Source organism: Canis lupus, chromosome 5 (genome assembly GCF_011100685.1).
Source record: "Canis lupus familiaris isolate Mischka breed German Shepherd chromosome 5, alternate assembly UU_Cfam_GSD_1.0, whole genome shotgun sequence".
Taxonomy (NCBI): Eukaryota; Metazoa; Chordata; class Mammalia; order Carnivora; family Canidae; genus Canis; species Canis lupus.
In genome coordinates, this window is record NC_049226.1 from 88,444,966 (window position 1) to 88,465,655 (window position 20,690).

Genomic DNA, 20,690 nt, shown 5'->3' on the forward strand with positions numbered 1-20,690 from the left:
ACAGAACTCACTTATGAAAACTCACTTTCTTCATTGTTTATACTTTGATTCATTGTGAAAGCTAAGATAAATATGAATACTCTTACAATTTTAGGTTTGTCTACTTTCCAAGTGCTTATCATTTTTTTTAACACCTGTGGCTGAGTGTAGACAAAACAGAATTTGGTGTAAGCAGATGTCTTTTAATATGAATTTTTCCAGAACATTAGGCTCTAAGTAGCTTATTTTTTCTGCAAGCAACACTTTCATTTATTTAAAAAAGTAGGAAATACATTTAACGGTGCCTGTGTATAGACACCCAACCTTACACCAGTAGACACACATGCATGTATAACTATCCACGCAGACACACACACAAACTCACACATATACAAAGGCACATATGTGCACAGAAGCACATGCACGTCTACACGGGCACACACAGATATATGGATTAAAAAATACACGCATGTCGACATGTACATATCATACACGCATTGACACAAACACAAAGATACACACAAATCTTTACATACAGACCCAAGCTCACACATACAAACACATGCACACAGATACACATCTATGTGCACATCACACAGCTCACGTACACAAACTCATGCATTTACCAACACACGGGAGCGTAGGCACATACTCATGGATACATACAGACGCACACGTGCAGGCAGAAGACACACAGACACCTATACACACACACTCACATCTATTTGCCTTTGGAATTGAACAGAATTATTTGGAATGAAAGGAGAAAATGTCAGAAGGATGCTTCATCAAAAGAGGATACAAGAGAAAAAGCAGAAAGAAAGAAAAAAAAGGAAAAGCCATGAAATCATCATGAATACAGAAAAAGGTACCCCTTCCTCTCTGATAAGTAAGCGACGTTAGCTAAGCCCTCGGTAAGTTTCCTGAGCACCTGTGTGACAGTCCTGTCTACATGCCGTAGCTCCCACGAAGCACGCTTCACTGGGCGCAGACGAGCACGTGAGTCTTCGCTTCATTGTTTTAATGCATTCGACTTATTGCAGAATTGCGGGAGTACCATGAAGTGTCTGTAGGGTCGCAAAATTCGCCTCCTCAAAAACGTGTCTCCTTGGCCTGTGGATTATTTTAGGCTGATACTTTCTAAGAAACCCAAGGCTCAAAAATAATCTTCAGCCCTTCTCCTACCTGCCTGAAGGAAGATAGTTGGAGGACCTGCTGGAAGTGTATATGGGATCAAATAGGATTTTTACTATAAAACATTTACCAGCAACATATGGCATTTGAATATATGGCATTCTTTGGTTACTTATCTCTTATTTTAAGATAAAAAAAATCAGGCAGCCCGGGGTGGGGCTCAGCGGTTTAGCGCTGCCTTCAGCCCAGGGCCTGGTCCTGGAGACCTGGGATCCAGTCCCCAGTCAGGCTCCCTGCATGGAGCCTGCCTCTCCCTCTGCCTGTGTCTCCTCCTCTCTCTGTGTCTCTCATGAATAAATACATAAAATGTTTTTAAAAATTAAGATAAAAAATCTAGGAGTCAAGGTACATCTTTTTTCCATCCCTTTCCTTACAGGAAGCTGTGCCATTGTATTTACACATCACACACACACACAAACAGACCTCATTCTACTTTTCAGGATCAATAGGATTCTAGTTAAACAGAAAGGGAGCAGCCTTGGCCACCCCAAAATATGCTTTTTGGCATAATGATTATTTTAAGCTGCTTATTTTTAGGAAGAGGCAGGTACCAGGGAAAGCTCGAGAAACGAAAGTGAAAGCTCTCCTTTTGTAGAGAGACATTTACTTTATAAGGGAAATCTCCGTGGGTAAGAGGCTCCCTCCCCGGATAAAGGAGAGGAAGAGCACCAGGTCTCTAGAACCTGCTCTCCGCTGCAGGGAGGGCCAGGACTCCAGGCTGCCTGGCTCTGGTTCCTGTGCTCGACCTGAGAACCTCCCTAGCCGGCTTCCCTGTCCCATCCCCGTCCCTTCCCCGTCCCACATGGTCCTCTCCTGTCTGTAGGTGGAGGCCTGGGCCGCCAGGCACACGGGATATATGCACGTGGATAAACTTCCCACCTATATCCATCTTGTATTATGGGGAAGCCTCAGCCAAGAATCTGGAAGGGTAAAGGGAAGATTCTTCTTCCTCCCCTACACAACCGAGATTAATTAAGTGCTGACAGTGTTCCAGGCACTTACCTCCTGAGGTTGTTCTGTCTATTAAATGAGAAAAGACATATGCATCCTCATGCTGCTCTAACAGGTGGAAACCTGAAGCGCAGAGAGATGTGTGTGCGGCGTCTGTCTCCCTCCCTACTCAGGCCAATCTCCTTTCATCACGATGCATCCCCAGCCCTGCTTCTTGCCCCAGCTCCCCCCCTACATTCACGCACCGTATCCACCTGCCCTTCCGACCTACTCGGACAGTGTGTAAAGGGAATGGGAGAAATCGTAAAGGACTCTCTGCTCCGTCTTCGGTCTCCTGCAGCCTGAAATCTGCCCCCTGATTAAGTGTGCAAGCCTCAGCTGAAAGGCTTGCACTTCTGTGAAGGTCTCTCGGATGGAGGCAAGCAGGTTTCAGTTCTCCATCTCCCGATGAGACTCTTCCTTATTATAGTTCTGCCTCTTATTCAAATCCCTCTTCTTCTAGAAACTGTCTGTAATCATTACCGTCCTCCCCTGTAGACTGAAAGTCTTGAAATCAAGGGCATGTCACGACACGTGTCATAAATGAACCGACGGTACGCCCAGGGTCACGGGAGTGCAAGTCGACCTTGCATCTTTTTACAGTGTTTTGTTGTTGTTGTTGTTGTTTCAATAACCATATCCCAGTGACCTAGACATAGCATTCTTACGTTGGGTTCTTCCATTTCAACCGCCGTTGTCTCTCTATTGACAGGGACCTGCCGTTAGGAGAAGAAAGAGCCCCTGGTCTCATAATAATTCTCCACATGCTGGAGGAGCTTGTGATAAGGTCCTGGATCACATGTAATGTTGTTGACCTTTACTGACTCTATTCTGAACATCCACAGGAATTGTCTATAGAATTAGAGCAACTCAAAATAGAATTCTGCTCATTTAGTTCCAACATACATCTTGAGAGGTTGCTAGTAGTAGTATTTAATTTGTCATTTTCTTGGTTTCTTTCCTAAATAACGATTGCTTACTCGTGTTAGTGCATAAATAAATAGAATTATTAGAGGGTAAAATGACATCTCTTTCTGTTTCTTGCCTAAGCCCTAATAAATCCTGAACTACAGCTTTAAATTTCATCTATTGTTTTGATATTATTAGGAGACATCGACCGACTCACTGATAAGCTCACAATTGCTCTTTATTCAGTGTTGATATCTTGATAACTGCACATGGAGGTAAATCAGGCTACACCTGGCCAGGGTGCACGTAGGACCTAAGATGGGTCAGTAACTTGCCCCCGCGACAGAGATTGGTCAAACCGTCACTGTGAAACTGCAGTCAGAGGACCCTCGCTGCAGAGCCCTGGGTGGGAAGGCTCTCTGTAGTGGGGCAAATGCTCCCCTCTCTGTCTCTGCTAGGTGGAAGCTAAAACAGGGCAGGGGGGAGGAGGAAAGAGCAAGAGTAGGAGAAGGCAAGGCTGCAGCTGTGGCAGGCCCAACATCCCATCCCCGCCTTTTCTGGGTACTTCTAAAAGAACCCAATCCCCTGGTTGGTCCCGGGGGAAATCACTCTCCATCCAGCACTTGTTATGCAGAGGGTGGTCTTTGGACCAGGAACACCACCGGCTCGGAGGGCCCTCTGGAGGAGCTGCTGTTCTCAGGCTCCACCTCAAACCTGCCAAACCAGAACCTGCATTTAAAAGAAAATAAAAAAAATAAAATAAAAAATAAAAATTAAAAAATTAAAAAAATTAAAAAAAGAAAATCCAAAAAAACAAAAACAAAACAAAAAAACAAAACAAACAAAAAAAAACAAAAAGCAAAAAAGAAAAGAAACCCCCAAAAAAATAAATAAAAGAAAAAGAAAAGAAAAGAAAGAAAAAAGCAAAGAAAAGAAAAGAAAAGAAAAGAAGAAAGAAAAGAAAAAAGAAGAAAAGAAAAAAAAAGAAAAGAAAGAAAGAAAAGAAAAAAAAGAAAAGAAAGAAAAGAAAGAAAAAGAAAAAAAGAAAAGAAAGAAAAACAGAAAAAACCAAAAAGAAAAGCAAATCAAAAAAAAAAGGAAAAGACAAAAAACAACCAAAGTCAAAAAAAGAACAAAAGACCAAAGAATACACAGAACAACCGCACAGAAAAGAAGAACTCACATCCCGATACTCAATCACCAAACCTCCCCCGAAAAAAAAAAACCCTAAAATCCCCCAACCCCCACCCAAAACCAAAGCAAAGCCCCCAAAGACACGAACAAAAAACAACAAAACAAAAAAGAAAAGAAAAGAAAAGAAAAGAAAAGAAAAGAAAAGAAAAAAAGAAAACCCCCAGATGTATTTTATGTGCACAGGAAAGATGGAGGAGCCCTGATAAAGCCCCATCGTTTCTCTGCTCGGGTGTTAGATTCGCACTGGCCTTTCCTCAGACTTCCACAGCCAGTCCCAACCACAGGGCTTTTGCAAGTACTGTTTCCTCTGCCTTGAAAACTCTTTTCTGCTCCTTTTCTCCTGGTTAACGTATCCTCAGATTTTAGATCTCAATTCAAGTGTCGTTTTGCACGGGCATCTTTCTGAACAGATTTAAAAAGTCCCCGGTATATGTATGGGAACCTTTCAAGTCAACATGATGCATATTAAGCTTCAGGATCCTGAGGGGGAGGATACGCCAGCCCCAAATAGGCCATTCGGGCATACTGATTATTTTGACTTAGGGTTACTTAAGAAACAGCCAATGCAAGAAACACACTCTGATCCTCCTTTGAACCCTAGAAAGCAAAAATAAATCTCCCATGGGAAACGTACCCTCCCTGTCCCGGAATCCCTCATCTCCAAAGCAGGGAATTTAAGGAACAAGAAGGCCATATAAATAAACCTTGTTTCTGCTTCACTAATTGGCCACCCCCAGCCCAAACCTTTCCGTCTTCTCACTTCTTCACAAGCATATCGTTTCTTTGTCTAAAGGTATTAAAGCTGCCTGCACTGGTCACTCTTCTTTGAGTTCCATATTTTTATGAGCTCCCATATATACAGAATTAAATTTGTTTCTCTCCTGTTAGTCTGTCTTAGGCCAATTTACTTATTAGAGCAGTCAAAAGACTTAGAAGGGAAGAAAGGGAGAGTTTTCATCCCTTACAATCCATTGACAATTGTGGATTGTTTTCTCACCATTGTATTCTTAGCACCCAGATGGCTGCGTGCTAGGTTTTCGGTATATACCTGTTGAATGAATGAATGTATAGGTGAATGATGGATTTTACCGAAAGCTGAAGCCCAAAAGAGTTGGCTGATTAACCTCGTCATCTGAAAAGTGGTAGATCTGAGTTTGTAATCCCGGTTATTGCCCTTCTGCCTCAGAATGACATCTTTGTGTTCTCCTTATTTCCCCTACAGTTGGTTCACCTAAACCGGGAAAATTAGAAACAAACAGCTGCCAGATAGAAAACAAAAGTCCAAAAATAAATAAATAATAAATAAATAAATAAATAAATAAATAAATAAATAAATAAATAAGAAAACAGAAGTCCAACCTTGAAAACACATGAAAATGAGAGGAACTTTTTTTGTAAAGCACCTTCTTTTCTTTAATCAGGAAGACTGTCAAATATCCTGCTGCTAAATGGGTGGCTTGGCTGATTCAAGTATATCCATTACCAAGTGATGACACTTCTGTCTGGATGCCAAGTCCTGCGGCTGCAGAAAAAAATAAGATGCAATGGATCAAAATAAGACTGCAGTGGCTGATGAGCTTCTGACCAACTGGCAGGTAGGAAGTCCCCCGCAAGTGGGAACCCAGGTACTCATCTGATATATGCTCCATCCGTAGCAGACCTCTCAGATACGGGATGAGTACAATTTATCAAAATAAACTTTATGGCATTTCTATTTGGGTGCAGGGCAGTCCTTATGACTGGGAGGTTTTTATCAGCAGAGCAATGTTGGGAAGGGCTCAGAGAAATCTAAAGCAATCGTCATCTGGTGTGCCTTGGCATAAAGTGGATGCGAAGGGATGAAGGTCCTTTTTGTTAACTATTAAATTGTTTAGTTAGTTAGTTATTTCTGCAGCTCATCTGAACAACTTCCCTTCCGTACTGTGAAACCCACCAACTGCCCTGCACCCTCAAAACCCACCACCTCTTACGACTTATCCCTAAGCATCCCTTCACTTACCGTAGCCCATGTCCCAAGCAACTTCTCTTTCCCACCCTCGACCCCCAAGTCCTCAAGCGTCTGTTCTTGTCCTAGCTTCTGAACTTCTATTTCGTATCACGCTGATAGCCTTGTGCTTTTGTTTCTTTTGGACGTGCATGTTGGGCCGCTACGACTGTTCTCAAAAGCTTTTTTTGTTCAGGAATGACTGAATTGCTGTCATTCTTTGATTCATTTATTCAAGCCTTTACTTTGTGCACACAAGATACCAGACGCTGCTAGACGCTGGAGGATAAAACACGGCACTCTGGCCACGTGCATGTAATTGCAGTGTCTCTCACATGCATTATTATATAATCCTAAGGCAACCGGCTACTTCTGTGAGCACAGATTATCTCCGGATAGGTTAAAGACCTCAGAAGAGCCATGCCCCACCCAAGACCCTGCCTGGGCACCACTCTGCCTCCTCTGGGCTTGTCCTCACGCCACCGGCTGTAGACTTTCAGGCAACCCATGAGGTCCACCTATGCATCCCCTCCCACCCTTTGCTTACCTCTACTCATATACTTACAGATTCAGAAAACCACAAATTCTACTCTGTAACTCCCACCAGACATTAAATATCTTGACAGAAGTGACTGTTCTCCGCTCATCTTTATAACCCTGGTATCTAACACGGTGTCTTCCATTCGAAGGCATTCAGTAAATGTTGAACTCACTGGCTCATTTGATAAATGCAAAACAAGCTTTAAGTGTCATTTTCTTCAAATGGAACTCAAAATAGGATTAACTTTGTCATCCCTCTCAGAAATGAAGCCATTTCTAATATGTCTTCAGTGAAGGAGAAGAAGAAGAAGAAAAAAAAAATTGCAAATTACAATAACTTGACAGCTGCTTGCTAAACAATACCACATTAATTTTCAACACTCTACACATGGCTGAGTGGGAGATCCCTTAATCCCAGGTCCCATTTTATGTTCGCCTCATTGTCTCTGTCCCCTCATTGTATCACTTGCAGAAATCACCAGTGGCTGTGCACTCCCTTAAACCCTATTATTGCCAGAGAAGTCCTAGACTAGGTTAATGCAGATCTGCTTCCCAGAGGTATGCTAAAATGGATTTAAGTTCTTTATTTTGAGTGATTGACTTTGAGAAATCCCCGTCTTTATCAGTTACTACCAGAGAAACAGAACTTTTCATGAGTGACAGTAAACTAACCACATGCTCTTGAGTGCTACAGGAATAATACCTTTTAAAGGGATTGAGATTAATTTGGCCATTTATGAGGAGGAATAATCAGATGGCCCTGTGTGTTAGGGCCAATGAGACACTGTATCAGGAGTTTAATTTACCGGCTCCTAAAGATCTTATTTGGGGAACGTTTCTGAGAATATTCTCCAAGCTTTCATCATGCCACTAGGATTCTTTTGTTCTTGGCTTACTGTTTCCAACAAATGATTGCCTTTCAGAAGAAAGGGAACGGAGAGTCTAGAGTCTTCGCTTTTCAAAAAAACCAAACTGCATTATCTTATTAAAAAAAAAAAAAACCAATAACTTGCTTAGGAAAACTAAAGATACCTTTCAAATACAAAATATGAGTGACACGAAATGCAGTCTCATAGAGAAGAGGAACGGTAATTGCGACGGAGCCAGCATTTTGGTGAATCAAGCGTTGCTTGATATACCCATTCTCATCCAATAATAAGTAAAGGGATTAGGACAATTCATATATTTTGCTATCCAATGCTATTTTTATTGATTTGTTTATTTTGGACCTTTCAAAAAAATTCAGATATCAATTGGCATTTCAGAAATCACTGACAGAGTCCCGTGTGTAGGAATAGGACTCAGCAGTCCCATTTCTAGGAATAATGATGTAAGTTGGGAAATTATGGTCCAAAAAGTACATTCTCATGGTACACCCCACACAAAAGCTAAATGGTACCTTAAAGTCCTTAGAAAAGACTCTTTTTGGGGACTAATTAGGGAGCAGAACACAACTGGTTTCAAGAAGCCTGGCATGACATGGAGGTGGCGAAAGTGGATACTGACCGCACTCCTTATCAGGCCATTTACTGAGATGTTGTGATTTTCCTAATCCGAGTAGGATCATGCCTCATCAGGACTCAAAATAATAAGGAAGGGCACAAGAAGATCTTTTCATCATTCATTCAAGTTTTGCATACTACACAAAATGAAACAAGAAGGAATATGATCACTCAAAATGTGACTATTCCTATAAGAGAAAAGAACAAAAATTGCAAAATGAAAGGAGGATCAAGATTCTTCTTATGCGGGGCAACCGGCTGGCTCAGTGCAACTCTTGATCCCAGGGTTGTGAGTTCGAATCCTACTTTGGATGCAAAGATCACTTAAGTAAATAAAAATTTCTTTAAAAAATGATCTATCCTTTGTACTAATTGATAAAACCGTAGCTCACAACTTATACTTTGAAAATATATAGAAAAAAAAGAAAATATATAAGGGCGCCTACATGGCTCAGTTGGTTGAGTGTCCGACTCTTGATTTCAGCTCAGGTCATGATCACAGCCCCATGTTGGCCTGCACACTCAGCAGGGTGTCTGCTTGAGATTCTCTCTCTCTCCCTCTCCCTCCGCCCCTCCCCTGCTCACACATGCTCTTTGTCTTTAAAATAAATAAATCTCTTTGCTTCTCCCTCTGCCTATGTCTCTGCCTCTCTCTCTCTCTGTGTCTCTCATGAATAAATAAATAAAATATTTAAAAATAAATAAAAAATAAATACAATAAATAAATCTTTAAAAATACATATATACAAACATATGTATATATGCATTGAGTACATATGTGAATAGATGTGTATATATTTGGAAATTATATCTAAATATATAGTATATTTAATATATAATAAATTATATAATAAAAATAACTAACAGTTATACATTATATAATAATTAATTATATAATAAATTTTATAACTAACAATAATAAAGTGTATAATAAAATAACTAACAAACTAGAAAGCACAGACTTGAATGTCTCAAATGCTTATCATACCTGACAGCTACGCTCCTTAGTATATGAAAGCACTTTGTTAACTTTTCTCTCATAAAAGAAATTGTTTTCTTTTGTGTATAATTATATATATTATTATATATTTTATATATATACTATACTAACATATATAATTTTATATATGTAATTTGAAGGGGCCCCAAAATGACAGCAAATAAAGATAAACATGTGCTTCCATGCACTTTCCTCTTTGGTTCATGGCCTGGCCACAGGTTCTCAGCCTCAGCTGCCACACTCCACAACAAACCTTTCTATGTGGACATCAGAGCCATATGCAGCCTTTAAAGTCATAAGGGAAAAAAAAGGGGAAAAAATAAATAAAGTCATAAGGAGTCATTTCAAGTCCCAAGTGTGTATTTGTCCATCTTGCTGTGGTTTCACCTTGTAGGCTGAGAAATTATGAGCCTCACCTTGTCCATTTGGCAGAGCTCTGCTCATGTTTCATGAACAAAAAAAAAAAAAAAAAAAAAAACCACCTATTTTAGAGAACATCACAAACTCCTTCAGCCCATATTCTCAGTGCTTCTTTCACTCTGCGACACAAACATTTATCAGATCTCTGAAACTATATATTCCCCCAATATCGTCACCCCTACAGACCAGGAGACACTGGAGGGCAGGCAACAGACCTCTTTGACTTTTCCTCCCAAGTACTTAGAGCTACATTCTAGATTCAGATTCAGATATAGATTCTGGGAAGTATTCTTATTCCACATTTACTCTATAAATGGCCACTAGACACGTGCTTCCCATTTCAGGATTCCTTTAACCACACTTCTATTGTAAGCTCCATTTCCTCACATTTTAGTTACCATCTTCCCATTCACAGACACGAGCTTTTACCAAGAAACTATAAATAATGTTGTAGTGGTGATCTGTACGAGCCTATAAATTCTTTGCCCACATAATCTCTCAGAGTTATCCTTCAAAGATATTGTATAGGTTTAATTCTTCATCTCTGACACTACTGGATCGAATCCAGAAATAGAAAATAAATAAAATTGTGTCTCCTGCAGAGAAAACCATAGGCTTGTTTATATTTAGAAATGCTCACCAAATCTTTTGTTTTATTTTTCTCTAATGGATTGTGCAGTTTATCTGCCTTAACAACTTAGACTATGCTCGGTTTTCTTAATAATTGTGCAATCCAATCTCCTGGATAAATAGCAAATATTTCTGTCATGTTAAATAGATAGAGTCTATTACATGTCGTATTGAAACAGAAATAACTATTTTCTTTTAGAGTTCTTTTGGTAAAGTCAAAAGCATGAACTATGCTTTTGGTGTTTTGTTTTTAATTTTCTTAAGTTTTGCTTTCCTCTTCTATGACACAATAACCTAATGAGGTATTGATGATATATAAGTAAAATAGCCACTTGGTTGTTCGGCACATAATGGATGTTTGATAAATACCAAATTTTTTATCCACACTTTGTTATAATTATTTATTCTCTTGTCCACTTATCTTTTCATGAATTTATTCTTTTATCCTTAAATCCATTCATCTAAAATTTCCACAATTCTACTACCCTCCATCTTTCAGTACTCATATACATCAAGCATCTTTTATGTTACAAGTAACTTTGCTAAGTGCTGAGGATATAGCAACAAAACCTGATTGCTGCCCTTAAGATTGCAGCCCAGTGGGCATGACATCCATGATTCATAAATAAAACACAAATTTTGTTATGAGAGAGAAATTAACGAATTGCAAAGGAGCGTAGCTGTCAGGTATGAAAAACCATTCGATACATTTAAGCCTATGTTTTCTAATCCATGAGCCAAATTGGTTTTGTTTTGTTTTATTTTGTTTCGTTTTGTTTCATTTTGGGGAGCAAACTTGGTATTTTTTTGTTAAGCGGTTTAAGAATTCATAATCTTGGTCCAGGGTTGATAATATTGCACCACTTTCTTCTCCCATACAAAAACATTTTTTTGTTTGTTTGTTTGTTTTACCTAAAATACTGCACCTGGTCCTTACAATATCACAAATAGTGCTTATTTTAGAGGTAAAGATTCTGAAGCTCATGTAAATAAGTCATGTGGTCAAAGTCAAGTTGCAAGTAGTAGATCTCGGACTTGACCCCAAAACGTGTTCTCAAAATTACTATGCTGTTGCCTTTATGGATAGGGAGCTTCGAGGCAGATGTGAAGAGTATCATGGCCTAAAAGTGAGGAAAAGCAGAATTGCATTCTCCAGTTTCACATTTATATTGTCCAGAATGGAGTTGAAAGAAGAACCTAGATACATAATGATTAATGACCCAGCATCTTCCCACTAGAAAAACACCTAAGTTCCTGAGACCAGTGATTAAAAAGCTGAACAGCAGATAGAGCAAGGCGGACTAAGGGATCATAGCACCCTAAAATCCATGATATGTATAATACGTGTATATAATACATGTATCAGTGCATGTAGAATGTTGGACCTCTTGCAAATAATGGCTATTGGACTCTATGTGGAGTGTATCCTAATTGTGTTTTGTTGAAAGAAGTAAATTCAGAGGAACAATACTTTTTTTGTTTGGTTGTTCTTTGGACATGGGCAATAATTTCTGTGACGTGTAATGAGAAAGAACAATGTGTTCAACGTTATTTCAGCTAGCGTCACTTTGAGCACTTTTATTAAATGAAAGGAGCTGGTTTCTCTGTCTTTTATTTTTAATTAGAAGTTATCATATAGCCTTCTTTCCTTCCTCCCTTCCTTTCTTCTTCCTTACTCTATAATTCTGTCCAACAGCCATTAAATGGGATTGTGTAAGTTTAGGAGGATCAGAACCTGCACGGGTGCAAGTGATACCCATTTGGAGATGATTAGGACACAACCATGGGGGGAATGAGTGGCCAGGCACAGGAAGTCAAAGCTCAAATAGGTAAGGGAGGAGTTTGTGCCGGGGTCTTGTGAGTGGCAGCTGAAGCCCACCCAGGCTGTTGGAGCACAAACAGCATGAAGAGACTCAGAGACACCACTTTGATCAAGTGATCAACATTACTATCTTCAAAATTGGGACATAATGCATCTGTAGATCACCTGACAGGAGTCAATGACAAGAATACAACAATATTTCCATCACATTCCTGCCCAAAGCTTTGTATAATACGAATCTAATCATAAGGAAATATAGATAAGCCCAAGTTGAGAGAGATTATGTAAAACAATTGACCTATTATCTTCAAAAGTGACAAGGTCATGAAAGTCATGCCAAGAATGAGGAATTCTGGAGATGAAGGAGACAAAGCAAACATGACCTTGCGATACGACTAAACGCAACATATGATCCTGGACTGGATCCCTTTGCTAAAAAAAAACATTATTGGAGCAATAAGTTAAACTTGAACAGTTCTGATGAAGTCTTGAATTAGAAAATAGGTATCAATTTTATTTTTCTGATATTGATGGCTCCATCGTGGTAAGGCAAGAGAGTGTCTAGGTTGTAGATATTTTTGCTAAGGTTTTCAGGGGTTGTGGCAACAACTTTCTCTCAAACAGTTCAAGTAAAAGAAACTGCTAGTCTCACAGGGCTTTGGTAAATAGAATAATAATAATAATAATAATAATAATGATAATAATAATATTGTAATCTGTTGTTAAGATGAGGACTGCAAGTCCAATCTCTAAAGTGTCATAGAACCCTTGATTCAAATTCAAGTCCCTCCTTTCCTAGCTGTGTGATACCGACGAGTTGTGTAACCTCTACACACACGCATCACGGGGAGTAGGTTAAGTTTCACACAAAGAATGAAATACCACATAGGTTTCACACGAGGATTAAGTTCTTTAGTGCATAAAAAGTGATTAGAAGAGTGCTTGCTCTCTCTGTGTGTCTCTCATGAATAAATAAATAAAATCCTAAAAAAAGAAGAATGCTTGACATAGAAGCACCAAATCCAGTTAGCTACTGTGATTATGATTATTATTACTAATTGTCATCATTGTATTGAATGGTTCAACTCTAGGGACCCACAGAGCATAAGCTGGGATTTGAAGTCATAGAAACCTGGGTTCAAACGACCATTAATTAGCTTAGTAGCCCAGAGAACACTTCTTAACTTTGTGAAATGTCATTGTTTTCCATCAATTTCTGTGACCTCACCCTGAGCTACAGCTCATCTTTGCTCACTACGTCCAATCTATACAGGCCTTCCCTCAGTCCCTCGAAACATCCAGTTGTTTCCAGCTCTAGAGAATAACACGTTCTCTTCTCTCTTCCTGGAACACTCCCTTGCCCTCTCCTGGCCAAGATGGCTCTTAGTAGAAGTAGCAGAAGTAGTCTTCAGAGCCCTGATAAAAATTAAGTCCTCACAGTCCCTGTTCATTAAGCAATTCTCTTTCACAATCTCTACTTTTTAATGGAACTTATTGAAATCCATAGTTTTTCTCATTTTTGTTGTCTGCCTCTTACCCTGGACAAAAACATTCTTGAAATTGGTGTTTAGGTCTATGGGTTTCTGTTGTATTCACCATTGTGTACCCAGGATACAGTACCAGACCCAGCATATAGTAGTTTTTTTTCCAAATTATTTGACAACGAGTTAACACATGAGAGAGCAGAGCACAGCACCAGGCACTACAGATTCCTTACACCGGTTCTGCATCATCCCGCCAAGGCTGACAGCAAAACAGGTGCTGGTATCACCGTTACCATAAACACAGTCTTGTTCCTTACCCAGGCAAAAATAAAAAAAAAAAAGTGTTAGTAGATCTTGACAATTCTCAAATAAAAACTAATTGTCAAGTATTAAACATCCAGACAATTGAGTAAAGGAGCCTCACCCAAATGATGTAGGGAGACAATGCTGCATGCAAATTTCCAGTTCCCACTAAAAAATGAATGATTACTTCAGAAGAAAATAATTGCTTTGGCACTAAATGCAGCTGTTATTTATGTCACATGATTTATAAGACTGATGTGCATAATACTCTTCCCGCCCTGCTATAAATTAAAACAATCCAGGAACATATTATCTACAGATACTTATGAGCAGATATGTTGACACTTGCTACAATGCTGGTTCTAATAAGAATAGGATATTTTCTCAAAGATAAAGACATTTTATGTTAAAAAAAAAATGAACAAATAACCTCATCATTGTCACACTGAAGTGATGGCTGACCAATGACCAAGTTACGTGGTACGAAAATACCCTCGTGATTTTAAGTCACTTATTTTTAGTTGCTCAACCTTAGATGTGAGTAACATCTGAAGAGATGTAAATGGGCATCACAACCAGAAAACATGGCTCCGACTCCAGCCTCGACGAGCTCTCTAAAACTTGGGGCCTATTATTCACCAAAATCAGCCTTATCTTCCCCATCTATAAAATGGGAATAATAATAACCCTTACCTTGTAAAGTAGTTTTGGGGATCCAATGAGACAATGACCGTACCACAGCTCAATGAGGCTGTCTGATTCTGCTTGGGCTGCTGAAACAAAGCTCATAAACAGCAGAGATGTATTCCTCATAGTTTTGGAGGCTGAAGATTGAGATGGAGCCACCAGCATTATCAGGTTCTGATGAAGGCCCTCTCCTGGATGACGGATTGCCTACTTCTCATTGGGTCCTCACATGGTCGAAGCGGTAGGAATCTCTGTGGGATCTCCCTAATAAGAGCGCAAATCCCAGACAGGAGGGCTCCACCTTCATAATTTAATCACTTCCCAAAGGCCTCATCTCCAAATACCGTCACCTTGGGTGACGGTGAAATTTTAATTGGATTAAAATTTCAACATATGAGACTTTGGGGGGAAACACAAACATTCAGAACTCAGCAACTGCCATATAGAGAATGTTCGACAAATGACGATGATGGTGATGGTGGTTTTGGATGGAACCATTTAACGTCTTCTCCGGGAGTTTGGAGGTGTGGTTATTAACAACACCTAATGTGACAGCAGTTTGAAGGCACTGGCCTATTAGGGGGAGGGGAGAGAGTTTGATTTTACTTGGGGACCATGATCCAGAACATAGTGAAAGTGGAAGCAAGATGAGAAAAACGGTCGTACCTTGGCTATCATTTCAGTTTTACCCTGTCACGGGTGAGATCCTGCTACCGGGGGCTGGAGCAGCTGAGGCATCTTCCCTACAAACAAACACCCCCACCCGAGCGGGGATAGAACCAAATGGCACACAGCATCCCTGTGTATCAGGTTTCATTGTCAGCACCCTATTTATTACTAATGAGGGAACTGATACTTAGAGAGATTCCGCAACTTACCTATAAAAACCTCGAGTCCCTTCAAGGACAAATTTGGCCAGGGACTTAAGGAATTGTTCAATAGCTTCTTCTCTGATACAACCGATGGGGAAATTTGATTTCTAACCCTCTTCTGGCAGAAGCTAGTGATGCTGGCAGGGAGTATCAGCTTTTAAGGGAGTTTAATGGTGAGCTTGCGTGAAACAAGGTGCCTCTGAGTGGAAATGTCCTCCTGGGCTACCCTGTGAAACAGTGACTAAAACAGCCCTGAAAGCCAAGGTCTGTCTCGGGTCTCATCACAGCCCCTGCCAGACCTCACTTAACCAGCCAGGATGGAGACCCGGGTCCATCTATGTACTCTCTGGGCTTCACCGCCCCCTTGCCTCGAGCCCCTTTGGAGGGGTACCAACTCGGTTTTATTTCTAAAGAAACTCACTCTCTCTTTGTATGATGGAAATGTCTTAGGGTAAGGACTGGGATGCTGAGTATCTGTGTGCCAGGCACCATGCTACGTGCTTTAGATACATCATCTCTGACTCTTAAACCTGGAAATGAGATAAAGTACATTGACTGTCCAATGCCGTGCAGCTCTCAGAACGAGACCACGGGGTTAATTGGGTCTGGCCGATTCCAAACCCATCCCTATCCAACCGCAGCACAATACAGACAAATTTATAATTATCCTAGTACTTTCTACTATCATGATTATTAGGGCAATTAAAAGCTAATAAATACGTTGGTGATTCACAGTGAACCATTATTCTGTTAATCGAATGGCACCTTAGATCTATATTCACAATATAATTTACACGTGCATTTCATGTGACCTACGTCCTCGGTCCTCACACCCGTCTTGTGTCTCTCACATGCAGCTTCCTCTCCCCCAACGCTCAGAGGACCATCTAGATGCAGCCAGATACTGGGAACTGAAGCTGTTGGTGTTTAGGATTATCATTTTTCTTGTACCAGGGCGTTGGCTGATGGGACTAATACCAGATTCAAGCTAAGGAGGCCTGAAGTAAAGAAGTAGAAAAGCTTATACATCGTCTTCTTTCCTTTGTTAAGCTACTCTTTCCCACCGCTGAGCGTCAGTTCAGATCCCCTGTTGTAATCTAATTGAAATCTCTGAGCTAACACTTGGAAGTTTCCCTTCCTGGGGCGGAGCGGGGAGGTGTTATATGCTGATTTTCGGAGACTGGGTTTGCCCAGCTTCAAGTCACTGATGTTAAGTTGTAGCTTTCCATTAGCCTGTCCCAACTTCTGTGTTATCTCCCTAATGTTAAAAAAAAAAAAAAAAAAAAAATCTACCATTTCTTCTAAGCATATAATAGGCAAAAACATGTTTTAAAGATTTTATTCAGTTATTTGAGAGAGAGAGCACACAAGCAGGGGGCGAGGGGCAAAGGGAGAGGAAGAAGCACACTCCCCCCTGAGCAAGGAGCCCCACATGGGGCTCGATCCCAGGACCCGGGGATCATGACCTGAACTGAAGGCAGATACCCACCTGTCGGAGCCACCCAGGCGGCCAGGCAAAACCTTTTGCGGTTCGTGAGATCAGAACTGAGCAACAGATTTCAGGTGCAGGCTCCACACAGGCCCATCATAGGAGAGAGATCAGCTGGCCTTGTGGGAGCAAAACGGAATGTGAAAGACGAAGAAATGAAGAGAGACCTGTGACCCCGGAGATCATGAGATGTGCACGTGAATTACTTAGAGACTTTCAAATTTAAAAATAAACCGCCATGGTCTGACATAGGATGCTCATGATTACATGGTTCAAATGATCTGCCTTTACCCTGGGCTACTCGTAATTTTTTAAATGATGGCTTAATGAAAAAAATGCAAATATGGGAATTGCTTAATAATGAGAATAAAACTGGCACCCGTTATGTGGATTATTCTGTGGGATGGAGATGCTAATGAGCAGTAGTGTTCACAATAGCCTCACCTTAGTACAATGAGAGATTAGTAAACTAGATTGCATTGCCCCCTTGAAATTGTGCATTTGAATCATCTCTCCCTCAATGCAGCTCTTTCCAAGTGACACATTCTATAGCAGGCCAATAACTCATTTCTGCCTCCCAGAAGGTTTCTCTCCCTATCTCTGAACCCAAAATGCATTACTCATAAATATTAACATTTGGTTAGTGCGGGATCTTAGGCCAATTTGAATTGTCGAGATTGGGATGTGATTTGACTTGAAAAGAGTAATGAAGTTATTGTGAGTCCAAGGATAAAAATGAGTTTTGCAGAAGAAAATACCTGGAATCGTGCATAAAATAAGTGACAACCTTTGGTTTCTTTAATTAAATGCCAAATAAGGAAAACCACAATGAAGATATTAGGCCCTTTTTTACAGCCTTAAAGTTGGATACTGACCCTTCAAACTCATTTTTTTCTCTCTTCCATAAGCCATGAGAATAGTTCTTTCAAAATAAAAGGATGTTTAGCGCATATTAACGGTTACTATGATTAGCTCTACGTGCGTCGTCTCATGACAACCTCATAAAAATTTAGCTGAATACTTATTGTTATTATGCTCCCTGAGGCTTGTTGTCCTGTTACTTCCCTACAAGTTGCAGGCGTGAAATTTGAACCCAGAACTGGTGAAATCCAAAGCCTGGGATCATAGCCACTAAGTATACATACTGCTTAAAGTTAACAGGACCTGGGTAAGAACAGGGTGGGGAAGACCTGGCTCCGTCCCTTGCGATGTGAAGCTCTTCCTTGCTGTTTAGAGAATCACTTTGAATTCACATTTCTCCTAGCGTAATGACAGCACACATCATTAGGCTCAAATAGGTAAACTTAAACTATTTTTACATGCATTTTTGGGCAAAATAAGATTCTGTATTAGACACCTTCAAGGCGGTGTTTGTGAGCAGTGCACATTTGATATCTCTAAATGTCTCTATATTGATGGACTCTTTGACTACTTAATGTTTTAAGGTAATTAAACCACAAAAACTCATTGGAATAATGTTTAGGGCTGACTTAAACCCTTAAAAGCCATTAGCTGTTAACTGCCAAGTTGCTCTGAGTCTCTGTCTGCATGAAATTGAATCATATTTGAAAGGTTTTCTGGCTAGTGGCAAGATTCATAAAACCCCGACAGCTTTACATCCTTCATCACAAACCAGGAAATCAGAGGGAAGGGAAACAGCACTTGATTTCTCATCAAATCTTTCTCTAGAATCTTCAACTAATTAACCCCATTTTGTATTCACGTGGTAAAATTGCAAATATTCGTTTACCATTTGTTTAATTCAATTCAAATCAAAGAGTATTGGCTCTAGACCTACAGGGATTGATCCAGGGAACAGAGAGATTAATCAGGCGACGACCCTGCCCTCAAACAGCTTTAGAGTCCGGAGACACCAGCAGATGAATCCACCGAATAAAAACATTTAATGTGATGTGATAAACCCATCAACAGAGCAATGTACAAAACGAAAAAGGGAGGATTGTGAGGGGGGTCAAGGAAGACTAAGAGGAGTTGCCAGGCAGAAAAAGTAGCAGTTTTTCAGAACGAAACAAACAACCAGAACAATCAAAAGCATACCGGAAAAAAGTAATGGTATTTTTCATTCAAATTAAGATGTCAGAGTACCTCATACAAAGGCATGCACAGCTACACAAGAGTCTGTTTCTAACTTCTGAACACCCCGCCTTCTAGGAGATTATGACATCACCTGCTGACCCTGCTCACCCATGACTCTGTTGGGTTGAGGATGCTCTGTCACAGAAGACCGGCACGCTCACAGCCCTAGTCCTCCTGGCCCTCCCGGGCCCACCCCAGGGCTGCTGGTGCAAGCCCTTCCACCTGTCTCTCCGGGAAGGCAGAGTGCTCTCCAGCATGGACACCTCTGCAGCCCCTCCTCTGGTCGCCCTGTCCTCACATGAGCCAGGAGAGCCTCAGAGTTTTGAGTTCCCCGATCAGATGGAGATGATGGAGCCCATGTAGATTTCAAACAGATTCCCCATGATTTCAGCTATAAAATAAGGTAATGTAGCCAAGAACATAACTACCATTCATGGTACCAGTTTCAATCAGTGTGGTCTGAACTTGGCATGGGTAAGGAACTGACGGGTGGGGAAAAACATGTGCATCTGGACTGAAATACAATCCCCTTCTTGTTCCACACTTGTCTCAGAGTTGTGGTTGCTGTGTCTTCATCCTTACGGTAGGGATTTTCATGCTTACTTCCGGTGGCTGTTATGTGGATTAGTGAGATAATATATATATACAGTACCCCTGATACAGTCGAAGCTTAGAGCATAAGAGCTACACAGTAAGTACTGCTTTTAGTTAATGCTCTAGGTTATTAGAAGATGGGCCAAAAGAGGGGAGCCTGGGTTGGTGCAGTCGTTAAGCTTCTGACTCTTGGCTTGGGCTCAGGCCGTGATCTCAGGGTGGTGAGATGGAGCCCCATGACTAGACTCCTACTCAACGGGAGTCTGCTTGAGGACTCCCCTCAATAAATATATATATTTTTAAAAAGGTGGGGGATGGGGTAACTGGGCGATGGGCATTAAGGAAGGCATGTGATATGAGCGCTGGGTGTTGTATGCAACCAATGAATTACTGACTCTACATCTGAAACTAGTGATGTACTGTATGTTGGCTAACTGAACTTGAATTAAAAAGAAGAAGAGGAAGAAGAAGAAGAAGAAGAAGAAGAAGAAGAAGAAGAAGAAGAAGAAGAAGGAGAAGAAGAAGAGGAGGAAGAAGGAGGAGGAGGAGGAGGAGGAGGAGGAGGAGGAAGAGGAGATGGGCCAAATGATTTAATGGCTTCCCTTTGTTGACAGAAAAAAAGGTGACCAAATCTTGTAATGTAATCTTCTTCCTTCTTTTTTTTTTAAGATTTTATTTATTTATTCACAAGAGACACAGAGAGAGGCAGAGACACAGGCAGAGGGAGAAGCAGACTCCCCGTGGGGAACCCAATGTGAGACTCGATCCCAGGCATCCAGGGTTATGAAGGCAGATGCTTAAGCACTGAGCTACCTGGGGGTCCCTAATTGTCTCTCTTCTGATGACTATTTGACTACACACTCCTTCCTCAAACATGTTGTAGCTCAGCAAAAGTGGACGAACTAACCTTTCCTGAACACATAATTGCACCTACTCTCATTCTGTCCCTCAAAAATCTGTTAAGAAAGATTGATGAAAGCGTTGGACAAGGTTTTTTTTT

General features: G+C 40.6%; 1 long non-coding RNA gene across 3 annotated transcripts; it reads right to left on the reverse strand.

The window, feature by feature from the left end:
- Positions 1–3,312: 3,312 nt before the first annotated feature.
- On the reverse strand, positions 3,313–19,163 carry LOC111096065. 3 transcript variants are annotated; one of them, XR_005360245.1, is made up of 9 exons: positions 19,106–19,163; positions 17,000–17,118; positions 16,327–16,508; positions 15,305–15,381; positions 14,645–15,211; positions 6,816–7,075; positions 5,626–5,788; positions 5,356–5,497; positions 3,313–3,801 (listed from the first exon to the last, which is right to left on the reverse strand). It is a non-coding gene; the product is annotated as an uncharacterized LOC111096065 (long non-coding RNA). The 3 variants fall into 3 exon arrangements; XR_005360243.1 differs by having other exon boundaries at positions 19,058–19,143; XR_005360244.1 differs by lacking the exon at positions 3,313–3,801 and adding an exon at positions 4,520–4,668 and having other exon boundaries at positions 19,058–19,143.
- Between the last annotated feature and the right edge of the window lie 1,527 nt (positions 19,164–20,690).